Consider the following 16,263-nt stretch of genomic DNA (forward strand, 5'->3'; position numbering starts at 1 on the left):
AATACATTACTGATCAAAGGTAATCAATGATGGATCACATGGGATCAGATGGCAGGGGCCCCTCCTAGGAGGTATGGACAGAGGACCCTCCTTCTCACCCTCCACTCCCCACTGAGACACACACACACACCCCTACCAGAAGTGACAGGGTGCCCTCTAGCACACTGGTTAAGAAAGTAAATGTACAAGTATTTACAGTTAATTAATGCATTTACACTTACATTTAATGTCCCAGGGACACAAATGTTGTTAATATTCATGCCCTGGGCCAGTGCTGACTTGGATTTAGTATCACAGAACTGGCTGGGGTTTTCTCATATCTCTGGTCAGGATTGGAACACATGCTCATACGTAAATAAGTATCAATAAATCAATGACAGGTGTGTTGGGGGGATATATTCATCCTTAGATCAATTACGTTTATCTCCCAAGCGGATATTCTCTTTTTTAAGTTAATTTTTATTGGAAAATAGTTGCTTTACAATGTCGTGTTAGTTTCAACTGTACAGCAAAGTGAATTGGGAGTTTGGGATGGACATATATACACTACTGATACTTATTATTAAATAGGGAACTAATGAGAATATACTTATAAGCTCAGAGAACTCGACTCAGTATTCTGTGGTGACCTAAATGGATAGGAAATCCCCAAAAGAGGAGCTATATGCCACTACTTCTTTAAACACCATACCAGCTTCTCAGGGATGACTGGCAGAATGGACATGAAGGGAGCAGTCTCACTGTACATGACTGCTTGGCCCTTTCACCTCCCCAACATCCATCCAGAGCTCTCTTTCAGCTTAAAGAATATTTGCTTTGACATAAAATGTTCTCACCCACTTTTCAGGATGGGGGCATGGTAAGAGCCCTTTGGCTTTTATTTGGTTGAATTTTCTTTTTCTTTTTAACCAGATAATCTTGAATTTAAGTCATGTGACTTTGTGGTCACTACTTCGCTTTCAAGAGTGTTTTCAAGTTTGTCTTAAACATTTTCCCCATATTTTCTATAATTTTTAACATACACCTACTGCTTTCAGTTGATGTAATCCTCATCATCACCGATCAGTTGGTAACCTGAGTTCCTTATCCTGGATCTGAAACACTAGAAAATGAACCTAGTTAAATTCTTTTAAATGATAAATATTAAGCTACTAGGTTATTTATTTTATCATAAGAACTTGAAACTGAACTCTTTAATTTTTATCAAGGGAAACACATACTTAATATAATTTCAATTATTTTGTCACTATCTACTACATATGTCTTCATATATGCAGCATTATGTATTTCTTATTAAAAACCGCAGTATTGTATCATAAGAAAAATCTACCCATTTTGAAATGAGTGAATTTTAAATTAACTAGACTTGTCAGGAATCCTGTTAAGTGTGCACATGCAGATATCACTGTGTTTTAGAGGCAGCTATACTTAAGGACCGGGCTTCCCTGATGACTCAGAGGGTAAAGCAACTGCCTGCAATAAAGGAGACCCGGGATCGATCCCTAGGATGGGAAGATCCCCTGGAGAAGGAAATGGCAACCCACTCCAGTGTTCTTGCCTGGAGAATCCCATGGACGGAGAAGCCTGGTGGGCCACAGTCCATGGGGTCGCAAAGAGTCGGACAGGACTGAGCGACTTCACTCACTCACTCACTCACTCACTCATACTTAAAGACCACGGCTCAGCGATAAAGAATCTGCCCGCAGTGCAGGCAGTGCGGGAGCCACAGGTTGGAACCCTGGGTTGGGAAGATCCGCTGGAGGAGGAAATGGTAACCCACTCCAGTAATCTTGCATGTAAGATCCCATGGACAGAGGAGCCTGGTGGGCTACGGTCCATGGGGTCACAGAGATTCAGACATGACAGAGCGCAGCACGCATACTGAAGGACAGCAAACTGCTTTTAGAATTTAACTTCTAGAATGAAGGAATGATGTGTCTCTTGTGTCTTTACCCACTTAGTAATAAATACAAAAGAGCTATATGGCAGCAATAAGCAGTAATTTCTAATGGTTCTGCTGGTAAAAGAATAATTCCAACTCACAGTGGTCAGATGAATGGCAACCTTAAAATTAGGTAATCAAGACTGTCCATTTTAGAGCAAGTTTTCACAAAATAACATTTATATATATATTATATTTATATTTATGGCTAAATGTCCTTAAGATGATTATGGTTAAAATTATTGTACATTAAATCCATTGGTTAACTGTACTTTTTCCATGAATTTTATCTGCTTTTGCCTAGCTGAATTGTAGTTAGTTTCTTTTCAATTTGTATGAGTAATATATATTAAGGGTATTGTGTTGGAAAAATCCAATTAGAAACATTATTACTAAATTTTTAAATGTGAAAATATGTAATTTAGAACCTCCACATATAAAAAAATAAACAGCATTCTAGCCTTCATAAACATAGCACAATGACACTTATATCAAGATTTAAAAATTTATTATGCAATAAGTTTAAAGTTAAAAATGTGTTATATACTGAATATATTATGAAATTAAAAAAACACTGTAAAACTTCAAACACCTTTTAAAAACATCAATGGTTAGGGTATTTTTTGTACTGTGTGTCTGGAGCAAAACTATTCTATTACAGTATCTGAAAATTCATTCATTAATTTCATGTAAGCTATTGACTGACTTAAGAATAAGCATAATAATGACAAATCTTTTTCAATAGTGCCATTATATGCACATAGAAACACTCAGATGAAGCTATTTTTTAAAAAAAATACATATAAAAACATAGGTACATTTTTTAGTCACTTCCTGTAAAAGTTTAGTCTTTTATTGTTCAGGCAAATCAAGTCATGTTGCAATTGATGTAGACTTAAAGTGGTTTAGGATAGAAACCTGTATTTTGACACTAAATGGTTTAAGTTTAATACTTAAATTATATTCTCAGTCTTATTTTTAACACGCTTCTTGTTGTGGGTTCTTTCTCTTCTTTTTAAAAACAAATTAGCCACGAGTTATAATTACGTGTCTTAGTGTAATTAATGTAAATATGGTGTGTGGAAGAATCTGAGAAGGATGCCAGAAAATGCCTTCGAAATTAAACGTGGCAAAGTACCAAGGGTATAAGATTGCGGGGTGATTTCTATAGCACTTCTCCCTCTCCTTCACCCCCAAAGCCAAATTTTGTTTGCAGTGTTTTTAGTGCAAACTTCAGGAAACTACTTTCCAAATCTAAATTTGAGATTTGTATACCCTTTAAATTAATCTTAATGTTTAGATCTGCAGAAATGTAGCTTCAAAAGTTAAGGAGTAAGTTTTTTTACGTCTCAGATAACAGTCTTAAGGAATATGTACTTGTCTTCAAGAATTCAAGTTTATTGGAGATTCAGAATGAACTTGCCATTCTTCCATGCTTATCATTTTAAATATTTTTTAGGAAAGGATACTTGACATTGGGGACTGTTAAAAATATTATATATATACCCTGTAAATGTTTATCACTGCATTAAGGCCCTTCACCATCTGGCTGTCTACCACTTTTTCACTTCATCTCCTACCACAACCTTTTTAACTCTGCCTCAGCAACCCTCAGGTCTCCCAGCTATTTCCTCGAACATTTCAGGTACCTCTGTCTCAGGGGCAGATATCCACACCCCTCATTTCTTCACCTTTCCAATATATAAATAAACAGTTGCTTCAAATCTCTTTCTTGGATCATTAAGGGAGGCAAACCCCAAATTACTTTGAACTTTAAACTCAGTATGCTCAGCACTCAAGGTTAATTGTGAGTCAGCCAGACTTTTATATTCATTCATTTATTATACAATTATTTACTGAACAATCATACATTGATTTAAGTGTTGGAATGAAGTGGTGAACAAAATAGATAAAAATCCTTGCACTTATCAAGCTTGTAATCTGGTGGGTGGGTATTTTACACCTAAAAAAATACTGATATAAATGCGAAGTGGAAAAATAAAGCAAGAAGGAATCTTGTGTGTGTCTTAAATGTGCCTGAGAGCTATCACGACTTGGACACAGGAACCTGGGGAAACCTCACTAAGAATGTGGCATTTGAGTAAACATTGAAATAGGTGAGGAAATGCGGAATGTGGATACCTGCTCCTGAGGCCTGGAGTGTTTGAAGGAAAAGTCACTGAGGCTGCGGAGGCAGAATTAAGGAGGCTGTGCTGGGAGATGACGTCAGAGGCAATAGAGGGCCAGGACATGGAGGGACTAATGTAGTGACAAGGAGTTATTCAGTTTAGGAGTGCCCTGACTCCTCTGTTAAGGGATCACTTTTGTGTCCCTGTGAAAATGAGACTTAAGTGAGGCAAAGTTTGCAGCAGAGACAGAGGTGCAAGGATATAGCAGTTACCCAAGTGATAAATGAGGGTGGTGTGGCCAAATGATGGGAGCAGAGGTGTTTAGAAATAATTCTGAACATATTCCAAAATTAGAATTGATAAATCAAATATTCGGAATAAAAATGTATATTTTTTGGGGGGGTGATATACCATTAGAATTGATGGACAAAAAAATAAAAGTTGGTATTTCAGGATATAGAGGAAACACTGGACTAGGGTTTTACAGACACATGTACTAGCTTCAAGATCATCAGCAAAATTCTTTAAGCTTTCAAATCCTTGGTTTTACCAGCAAAATAGGGCTAGGTTAAAACTGGTCAATTCATACTACTGACAGTATTTTTTTTTTTTTTTTTTTACATAGTCCCGTGCGTGCACCTCTTGTTAGAGCCCACATTCTTGTCTTTTTTTTCCTTTTAATTTTTTATTTTTTTCTAACACCAAAAACATTTTATTTTGGGATACAGCCAATTAACAATGTGATAGTTTCAGTGAAGGGACTCAGTCATACATATACATTTATCCACTCTCCCTCAACACTCCCTCCTATCCAGGCTGGCACATAACATTGAGCAGAGTTCCATGTGCTATACAATAGGTTTTTGTTGGTTATCCATTTTAAGAATAGCAGTGTGTACATGATCTTCCCAAAATCCTTAACTATCCCTTCTCCCTGGCAACCATGAGTTTGTTTTCTTAGTCTGTGAGTCTCTTTCTGTTTTGTAAATTCATTTGTATCCTTTCTTTTTAGATTCCATATATAAGGGATACCAGTGATGATTTTTGTATATACATTTTATTGAAACAAATCCATGCTTAGTTATTAATGTATTGTTATTGGCTGCTTTTGCATTACAACAGCGGAGTCAAGAAGTTGCACGGAGACTGTATAGCTTGTGAGCCTAAAATATTTACTATCTGGTTCTTTACAGAAGTTTTCTGATTCTTGGACTAGATAATAAAAATCGCTGCTCTATGAATTCAATGAAGAGAGAATGCAATTATTTGGGATTTTAATTAGTTTTTATAATTAATATTGCAAGAAGGCCTATAAAAGCTGAATATTTCATATGCAATTAATCAAGTAAAATCAAACCATGAGTAAGAGGTGGTTAGGCTGAAGTTCAGAAAAGACGTGTGTTTCTTTACCATTAAATAGTGTATCCTAATAATAATTTATTTCTACATTTACTGAGATTAAGAGATAATCAGAGTTTGTGGTCAAATGAAAAAACAGGTTTTTATCTATATATAATGGAAATAGTGTTAGACTTTATTTTCTTGGGCTTCAAAATCACTGCAGATGGGGACTGCAGCCATAAAATTAAAACATGCTTGCTCCTTGGAAGAAAACTATTAGAAACCTAGATAGCATATTAAAAAGCAGAGATATTACTTTGCTGTCAAAGGTTCATGTACTCAAAGCTATGATTTTTCCCGTAGTCATGTATGAATGTGAGAGTTAGACCATAAAGAAAGCTGAGTGCCAAAGAATTGATGCTTCTGAACTGTGGTGTTGGAGAAGACTCTTGAGAGTCCCTTTGGACTACATGGAGATCAAACCAGTCAATCCTAAAAGAAATCAGTCCTGAATATTCATTAGGACTGATGCTGAAGCTGAAGCTCCAATACTTTGGCCACCTGATGTGAAGAACTGACTTGTTAGAAAAGACCCTGATGCTGAGAAAGATTGAAGGCAGGAGGATAAGGGGATGACAGAGGGTGAGATGGTTGGATGGCATCATCAACTCAATGGACATGAGTTTGAGCAAACTCGGGAGTTGGTGATGGACAGGGAAGTCTGGCATGATGCAGTCCTCGGGGGTCAAAGAGAGTCGGACACGACTGAGGGACTAAACTGAACTGATACACACACACACACATATACACAAACTTATATAATTTCTCATTTTGCTAAATTATTCATTTATTCACATTCACTTACTTCTCATTTATTCATACCTCATTCATTTATGTATACACATATGTTTAGCTTCTCTGGTGGCCCAGACGGTAAAGAATCCACCTGCAATATAAGAGACATGCATATGATCCCTGGGTCAGGAAAATCCCCTGGAGAAGGGATTGGCTACCCACTCCAGTATTCTTGTTTGGAGAATCCCATGGACAGAGGAGCCTGGCAGGCTATAGGGTATGGGGTCACAAAGGGTAGGACAGGACTGAGCGACTAACATTTTCACTTTTTCTCATGTGTTTAGAAACAAGTCTGGAATGACATATTTTGCAATGTTAATGAAGTGTGATTATTGTTGACATTCAGTTCAGTTCAGTTCAGTCGCTCAGTTGTGTCCAACTCTTTGTGACCCCATGAACTGCAGCACACCAGGCCTCCCTGTCCATCACCAACTCTCAGAGTTCACCCAAACCCATGTCCATTGAGTCAGTGATGCCATCCAGCCATCTCATCCTCTGTTGTCCCCTTCTCCTCCTGCCCTCAATCTTTCCCAGCATTAGGGTCTTTTCAAATGAGTCAGGTCTTCACATCACATGGCCAAAGTATTGGAGTTTCAGCTTCAACATTAGCCCTTCCAATGAACACCCAGGACTGATCTCCCTTAAAAATGAAGGCAATACATGCAAAAGTTAAAGTAAAAGCCTGGTGAGCACATATTCTGTGATCCTGAATCCTCTATTCATCTAGAGCTATAAAGAGAAGGTCAATACTGAAGGCCAAGTGAGAGAAGAGGCAGGCTATAGTGGTGGATTATCTAGTAATTAATATAGCTTTATTGACAGCTTTGGTCTGTTCCAGCGGCGTTTAAGTACACATACTTCACAAAAAAAAGAAGCAGATGAAAAGAGAATGGAAAAGGAAAATTTCCTTTTCATAATTTTTCCCTCAGCACCTTATAAGTAACACAGGCAGCTTAGCTGATCATTAAGTGTGGCTTCCCCAGTAGAGCCCTTTGCCCCTTAGACTGTCATTTATTCTCCATTTTGTCCTGCATATAATTTTAAAGCAATCTAATTTTTTGAACTTTGTGCTCATAAAATTGTGAATTACTCTTTTCTTGTGCAATCCTTCTAAATAAGCAGGCATCCCTTACCATTTATAACAAAACAAACCTCATATAAAAACCTTTCTAAAAATAAAATGAGAATGCTTTCCTTAGTCTATTGGACTCAGCAGTGACCACCTGTGAATAAATAGTCTCCTCCCTCCAATTCACGTATTTATGTCCCTGAATACAGCAGAGAAAGCTAATCCCTAAAGCCCTATTTCTACAAAGCTTTAAGAAACTAACCAATGGTGAATAAAATTAGAAAGACATTGCAAGATGTAAAGCAGAATGGTAATGAAATTAAAATTTTTCAGACATGGGACGGGAACAATAAAATAAAAGGAGATACCTAGGAATACACCTACTAAGGAGGTGAAAGACATCCTTAGCAAACCATAGGACACTTATGAAAGAAATTGAAGACGATACAAACAGATGGAAAGATATACACTGCTCATGGACTGGAAGACTTAATATTGATAAAATGTCCATATTACCCAAGGCAATCTACAGAGTCAGTGCAATCACTATCAGCTCGATTAAAACAGTTCCTGTGTGCTTATTTACTCAGTCGTATCTGACTCTTTGCGACCCTTTGGACTGTAGCCTGCCAAGCTCCTCTGTACTTGGGATTTCTCAGGCAAGAACACTGGAGTGGGTTGCCATTTCCTTCTCCAGGGGATATTCCCAGCTCAGGGATCAAACCCACGTCTCCGGTGTCTCCTGCATTGCAGGAAGATTCTTTACCCACTGAGCCATCAGTGAAGCCACCGACTGTTCACTGTTAATTCTATCTTGTTTATTTACTTGACTGATGCTGAAAATTTTATCATTGCATTTTTTATGAGGAACTGAGTATGTATTTACTCTTCAATTATTTGACTTTTTGAGTTACAGTCCTTTTTCTTCATAATCAACTAACAGAATCTTTCTTATAGCTTTTATCGTCCCAGATTTTGGGTGAGAATCCTAGTGCAAGCTTAAAAATTTTTGTCTCTCTTTTTTTTTTTATATTTTTCTCTTGATGGTATTTTTTCTATATGCCTGGAAACTTGTAAATGTTTCTTTATCTTCAGTTTAAGACTTTTATTCCTAGGCTTTAACATTAGTAAATGAAAAAAAAGTTTCATTTACCAAACACAATGAAACTTAATCTGATTAAGTTAAACTTAAACTTTCTTCTATTATTTGTCTGATTATTTCTTCCCCTCTATTTGTTCATTTTACTTCTAGAATTCCTAGTATTCACATTAACTCTCTGGGATCTTGGTTCCATTTGTCTTGCATTTTTTCCCCTTTGGTCAGTATTTCAATCTACTTTTATTTTCATGGTCAACAGATACCTGTATAGGGAATGGAGTAATCTACTTATACTTTGTCCTATGCTTTGTGTTATTTATTTAACTTGATTTTCCACACCACTGGTTTAGATCTCAGTGGAAACCTTTCTTTCATCAGGTGATTCGTTTAGAAGATAGTGTTTTTAAATTACTATTTCTCTAATCTATAGAAAGATTATTTTTTCCTTTATTTGAATTACCTTATTTTTTCTATTTTTTTTCCATTTTCATTTATCTCTCCTGGTTACTCTATTTGTCTGTATGTGTTCTACTTCTTTCTGTTTCAGTTATGAAGATAAGGCACTTCAGCTCTCAAACTCCCCTTCTGCACATGGCTTTTGATCCTGAGACTGTAGTTCAACTAACTTCATTCTGCTTTGTCAGCTGTTCCCCTTAAAGCTTTGTCAATAGGGGTACGAGAGAGAGAGAGAAGAGAGAGAGAGAGAGAGAGATTGTAAGCAGGAGAAAGAAGTGACTTCTTATTTTCTGTTTTCTTCTTGCCAACTTCCTGTTTCTTTCTGAGTTTTTGTTGCCCTAGCGAGGCTTCATCACCTTGGTAGCAGCTGTGTTCATCCACAGTAGCAGTTGAACCTTGTTTGTAGTCTTTCCAACTACGACAAGACCAGCTTTATCACCTTGCTTCATATATACCATCACCAGATGGCTGACACCCCTCCTTAGAAGTTTGGGTTCCAGCCCCATGGGATCCCCTTCTCCCGCTCAAATATACCATGACTGGTGGAATAAGATCCCTTCCTAAGAGGTCTGAATTTTAGCTCTGTGGGGCCTCTACCCCAAGTTTTAATATTTCTAAGTGTTTTCCTTTAAGCCCAGCCCTATGGGTAGGACCTGCTTACTTGAAATTTCTCCCTCCATGAGACCCTAGCGTAAGTGCATGCTAAGTCACTTCGGTCATGTCCAACTCTTTGCAACACTATGGACTGTAGCCTCCCAAGCTCCTCTGCTCATGGGATTCTCCAGGCAAGAATACTGGAGTGGGTTGCCCTGCCCTCCTCCAGAGGATCTTCCTGTCCCTGGGATTGAACCTATGTCTCTTATGTCTCCAGGATTGGCAGGCGTGTTCTTTACCACTACTGCCACCCAGGAAGTCCATGAGACCCCAGAGTTCTCCTTTTGGTTTTCAGTTACCTAATTTACATTGTTTTTACATATCATTAAGCATTCTTCATTTCACATTCTCTCTGTTAAAAAAAATTGGTATGATTTCTGTCTCCTAACTGGACTTGGACTGAGATACTGACTAATCATTCTCTTTGTTGGGGTTCCTTAAATGGTTGAGTTTTTTTTTTTCCTTTGTTAATCCACAGAGTATGAGAGCTGGTTGTTGGAACACTCTAAATGATGCACAGATAGTTGAAACCACTCCCTTGTGGGCTGGAAGTGTATGGGCAAGCAATGTGCTGGCGCTGCTGCTAGGGTACTTAGAAGAAGGATCTCTGCCCCTCAAACTCTCAATGCTGTCTCAGTGCAAAGGACAGGAAGGATTGGATCTTCCCAGGATGTGCTTCTTTCTGACATCTGTCTAGGATCCTTGTAAATCTAGTCCCCAGGGTCTCAGTCAGTCCCATAAAAGATAGAGCACCTTGTTAGTTGTTAGTCATCATCTGGAGAAGATCTTCAAATTCAGAGTCTTGTTTTTCATAGCCCTAACAGCAATTTGACTTGGTAGATGCAAATAAAGTGAGAATACAGGCAAAGGGCTCTGCATATTTTTGACATTTTGGGGAGACCAAGTCTTCAAATAAAAACATGACAGTTACTAATTGTTTTGCCAAGTGACTCTTTTAAAGACAACAAATATTCTTATTTGATCTTTTTTTCCAAATTTGAAATCTCAGATAAAAGAAATCATTCCCAACTTCAATTAGAAGGTATGATTTTCATTTATATTACAATTAAACAAGTAAATTAATCTTAAAATAATTTTATACTAGTGCTTGCTTATAGAAAATAACTTTAAAAATTAATTTTAACAATCATTTTTGGATTTCTTATATGTTATTTTGTACATAGATTTTTGAATAATGCTTAAGAGTTTTTCTTCTTACCTGGAAGAGAACAAGATGGTGGAGGAGTAGGTGGATGTGGAGTACATCTCTCTCCATGGATACATCAGGAACACACCTTCAGACACAGAAATGCATGCAGAACACCAGCTGAGAGCGGACAGGAGTACCTGACCAGAGGAAAAGAATATATAGACCCACGCAAAACTCGGTAGGACAAAGGAACTAGGGAAAAACAGGAGTGTTAGTAGGACTGGACTTGCCCTCAGTGGGTGGGAGAACAGAAGCAAGGGTTTGATTCCCACATCCGGGCAATTGTCTGAGTCAGAGGAGAAACATTCGAGGCTGAGAGTGAAACAGCTGATCTGTGGCAGCCTAAATAAAGTCCTTGCCACAGCCATACTTACCCCAGACAGGGTCACGGGTCCCCTGGAAGGTGCAGTGGCTGGGAGCTGAATTGTGGGGATTGTGGAGGGATCCCAGGGTGAGGGCCGCTATGGACTGTGGAGAGACAGAGAAAGAGAAGGTGAGGGAGGAGATTGTGGTGCAAAATGCCTGTGGAGAAAAGCCAGGCAGCCATGGAAGCAAGGTGATACTGCTGAGTCACGGATAGAGGGTGGAGCCATCACCACAGCCTCTCTCTTCCCACACGCCAGCATCGCCAGCATCAGCAGCTGAACAATAGAGAGGCTGGCCGATCAAATGCCTGATGCACTTAACTACAGAGCAGGACCCCACCCAGGGTGCCCCTTTAAGTGCCTGACACTGATCTACAGAATAGGACCCCACCCAGGGTGCCCCTTTAAGTGCCTGACACTGATCTACAGAATAGGACCCCAGCCAGAGGGGCCCCTCTATGTGCCTGACATGCCGAACAACGGAGAAGGACCCCAGGCAAGGGAGCCCTCTAAGGGCCTGAATGGGCAGAGCTATAGAGAAAAACTAGTCAAAGATGGCTTCTCATCGCCAGCTACAAGAGGCTTGATAAAAGACTCTGATAGGGCCATCACTCCTGTGGTGGAGGCAGTCCATGTCCCTTCACACTTGGCACAGCCAGGGTCCCTAAAAGCCAAGCAGCTGTGCCACCTTCACGCTCAACTCACTGGGGCAGAGCTGCCACAGGCAAAAAATAGTCTTGCATCCATGCGTGCAGGGTCAATTCAGTGGTGTCCAACTCTGTGTGACCCTGTAGACTGTGGCCTGCCAAGCGCTATGTCGGGGGGGACGGGGGGGTCCTCCAGGCAAGAATACTAGAGCCTATTGGCCAATACAGGTTGCCATACCCTTCTAGAGCACTGTATCTCCTGCTGCCCTAGCCGCCAACTCCCCTGAGGACCTGGTGCTGCCAGAACCCCTGCGACCCAAGCTCCGCACCACCTCCACACCCGGCCCTCACAGGGCAAACCCAAGTCCTCCAGGGCAGCCTCAGGAGCAAACCCCAGTGGATGACCCACACACAGAGGTGGAAATAAAAACCACAATTGAAACTCAGGGGCAGTATGGCTAAGGAAGAAGACCCAGAACAGTCCCACCAGCTCTACAAGCTGAAGATTAAATCCACACGATCAACTAGGTGGACTCTTTGTCTGTGGAACATATAAAAGGACATTGAGAGCTCCCACAAAAGAAAACACACTAGTTCTGAGAGCTGTGGACATTGGAGGCAAGAACACACAGGAGCAGGACCAGATTAGAATCTGAGCTGCCCCACAGCAGGTACAGAGATCAGCACAGTGCTGGAGGGCATCCTGGGGAGGGGAGGTGGACTGTGAGTCCCAGCGAGGGAAAGGACCCTGACAGCAGTGACTCTAGAATAACATTTATTATTCTTATGTTTTGATCTGTTCTATAGATTCTTTTGGATTTCCCCCCACCCCTTCTTTTACCCTCTGTTGTAGTTGTCAATTTTATTGGCACTATGAAACCTAATTAAGCTTTTGAGCTTTTTTTCCCCACTCAGTCACATTTTCTATTGTTGTTATACACCTCTGCTCCTAGGTTGGGCTTTTGCAGTTCTGTGGAGTTGTTCCTTTTTTGTTGTTGTTTCTTTTTCTTTTTTTTTAATTTCAATTTTTAATTCTTTAAACCTATTACTATTTTTTCTACACTTATTCCTTTGTTTGATTTTCCTACTGTTCTTTTCCCCTTGCAGTTAATCTTTCAGTTCAGTTCAGTTCAGTTGCTCAGTCGTATCCGACTCTTTGCGACCCCATGATTTGAAGCACGCCAGCCCTCCCTGTCTATCAACAACTCCCAGAGTTTACTCAGACTCATGTCCATTGAGTCGGTGATGCCATCCAGCCATCTCATTCTCTGTCGTCCCCTTCTCCTCCTGGCCCAAATCCCTCCCAGCATCAGGGTCTTTTCCAATGAGTCAACTCTTCGCATGAGGTGACCAAAGTATTGGAGTTTCAGCTTCATGTATGTAAATCTTCTTAACCTACTTCTATTTAACTTTGCATATCCTTTTTGTCTTTTCTTTCTTTCCTTTCCTCTCAACATATATGTTAGTTTTATTTTCACTGCTTTTGGCACCCTGCTTCAGTTTAGTTTTCCAGTTTGTGCTTCAGTTGGTTTTGTTCTGGTAGATATAATCTTTGGTTTCCTTTGTTCACTGGGTCAATCTATCGTACTTTATTTTTGTTGGACTGTTTTGATTTTGCTTATGGGTGTGTGTGTATATATATATATGTGTGTGTGTGTGTGTGTGTGTGCGCAACACTTTTTATTGTTATAAATCTCTGCCTCTACGTTGGGCTTTTGCAGTTCTATGAAGTTTTCCTTTTTTATTTCCTCCTTTCTTTTTCTTTTTCTATTTTTTATAATTCTTATGTTTATTTAATTTTTAAAACTCTTCAAAAAATTGGCATAGAAGAAACCTACCTCAACATAGTAAAGGCCATAAATGATAAGCTTACAGCAAACATTATTCTCAATGGTGAAAAACTGAAAACATTCCCCCTAAGATCAGGAACAACACAAGGGTGCCCACTTTCATCACTACTATTCAACATACTTCTGGAAGCTTTAGCTACAGCAATCAGAGAAGAAAAAGAAATAAAAAGAATCCAGATCAGAAAAGAAGTAACACTCTCCCTGTTAACAGATGTCATGACACTGTATATAGAAAACCCTAAAGATAGTATCAGAAGGTTACTAGAACTAATGAGTGAATTTAGCAGGGTTGCAGGATACAAAATCAATACACAGAAATCATTTGCATTTCTATATACTAACAATGAAAAATCAGAAAGAGAAATTAAGGAATCAATCCCATTCAGCATTGCAACAAAAAGAATTAAATATCTAGGAATAAACTCACCTAAGGAAGGGGACAAAAGAACTCTACACAGAAAATTATTAGACACTAATGAAAGAAATCAAAGATGACATAAACATGTGGAGAGATAGTCCATGTTCCTGGGTAGGGAAAATCAATCTTGTGAAATGACTATACTACCAAATGCACTCTACAGATTCAATGGGACCCCTATCAAATTACCAAAGGCATTTTCCACAGAACTAGAACAAAAAATTTCACATTTTTTGTAAATTTTGTGTTTCATGTGGAAACACAAAAGACCCCAAATAGCCAAAGCAGTCATGAGAAAGAAGAATGGAGCTGGAGGAATCAACCTTACTGACTCAGATTATACTAGAAAGCTACAGTCATCAAGACAGTACGGTACTGGCACAAAAACAGAAATATAGACCAATGGAACAAGACAGAAAGCCCAGAAATAAACCTGTACACCTATGGGTACTTTATTTTTGACAAAGGAGGCAAGAATATACAATGGGACAAAGATAGCCTCTTAAATAAATGGTTCTGGGAACACTGGACAGCTACATGTAAAAGAATGAAATTAGAACACTTCCTAACACCATACAAAAAGAAAAACTGAAAATGGGTTAAAGACCTAAATGTAAGACCAGAAACTATAAAACTCTTAGAAGAAAACATAGGCAAAACACTCGATGACATAAATCAAAGCAAGATCTTCTATGATCCACCCCCAAGAGTAATGGAAAGAAAAATAAAAATAAACAAGTAGGACCTCATTAATTTTAAAAGCTATTGCACAGCAAAGGAAACTATAAGCAAGGTGAAAAGAAAACTCTCAGAATGGGAGAAAGTAATAGCAAATGAAACAACTGACAAAGGACTAATTTCCAAAATATACAAGCAGCTCATCCAACTCAATGCCAGAAAAATAAACAACTCAATCAAAAAGTGGGGAAAGACCTAAAGAGACATCTCTCCAAAGAAGACATACAGATGGCTAAAAAACACATGAAAAGATGCTCAACATTGCTCATTATTAGAGAAATGCAAATCAAAACTACAAAGAGATACCACTTCACACCTGTCAGAATGGCATCATAAAAAGGTCTACAAACAATAAATGCTGCTGAGGGTGTGGAGAAAGGGGAACGCTCTTGCACTGTTGGTGGGAATGTAAATTGATACAGCCACTATGGAAGACAGTATGGAGATTCCTTAAAAGACTAGAAATAAAACCACCATATAACCCAGCAATCCCACTCCTAAGCATATACCCTGAAGAAACCAAAATTGAAAAAGACATTTGTATCCCATTGTTCATTGCAGCACTATTTACAATAGCTAGATCATAGAAGCAACCTAGAAGTCTATCGACAGATGAATAGATAAAGAAATTGTGGTACATACACACAATGGAATACTACTCCGTCATAAAAAAGGAACACGTTTGAGTCAGTTCTGATGAGGTGGATGAACCTATAACCTATTATACAGAGCAAAGTGAGTCAGAAACAGAAAGATAAATATCATATTCAAACACATATATATGGAATCTAGGAAAATGATACTGAAGAAATAACTATAGGGCAGCAATGAAAAAACAGATATAGAGAATAGACTTATGGACATGGGGAGAGGGGTGGACAGGGTAAGATGTACGGAAAGGGTAACATGGAAACTTATGTACAGTTCAGTTCAGTTCAGTCTCTTAGTCATGTCCAAATCTTTGCGATCCCATGGACTGCAGCATGCCAGGCCTCCCTGTCCATCACCAACTCCCGGAGTTCACCAGACTCATGTCCATTGAGTCAGGGATGCCATCAAACCATCTTATCCTCTGTCTTCCCCTTCTCCTCCCACCTTTAATCTTTCCCAGTATCAGGGTTTTTCCAAGAATCGATTCTCTGCATGAGGTGGCCAAAGGATTGCAGTTTCAGCTTCAACAGTCCTTCCAATGAACACTCAGGACTGATCTCCTTGAGGATGGACTGATTGGATCTCCTTGCAGTCCAAGGGACTCTCAAAAATCTTCTCCAATACTACAGTTCAAAAGCATCAATTCTTTGGCACTCAGATTTCCTTAAAGTCCAAATCTCACATCCATACATGACCACTGGAAAAACCATAGCCTTGACTAGATGGATATTTGATGGCAAAGTAATATCTCTGCTTTTTTATATGCTGTCTGGGTTGGTCATAACTTTCCTTCCATGGAGTAAGCGTCTTTTAATTTCACGGCTGCAATCACCATCTGC

The 16,263-nt window shown here is 39.1% G+C and overlaps 1 long non-coding RNA gene across 1 annotated transcript; it reads right to left on the minus strand.

Annotated features, from left to right (window-relative positions):
• Positions 1-1,027: 1,027 nt before the first annotated feature.
• LOC110122684 (uncharacterized) lies at positions 1,028-11,403 on the minus strand. Its single transcript, XR_002309308.2, has 3 exons — positions 11,130-11,403; positions 10,765-10,892; positions 1,028-1,102 (listed from the first exon to the last, which is right to left on the minus strand). It is a non-coding gene; the product is annotated as an uncharacterized lncRNA (long non-coding RNA).
• Between the last annotated feature and the right edge of the window lie 4,860 nt (positions 11,404-16,263).

Source organism: Odocoileus virginianus, chromosome 12, assembly GCF_023699985.2.
Source record: "Odocoileus virginianus isolate 20LAN1187 ecotype Illinois chromosome 12, Ovbor_1.2, whole genome shotgun sequence".
Lineage (NCBI taxonomy): Eukaryota > Metazoa > Chordata > Mammalia > Artiodactyla > Cervidae > Odocoileus > Odocoileus virginianus.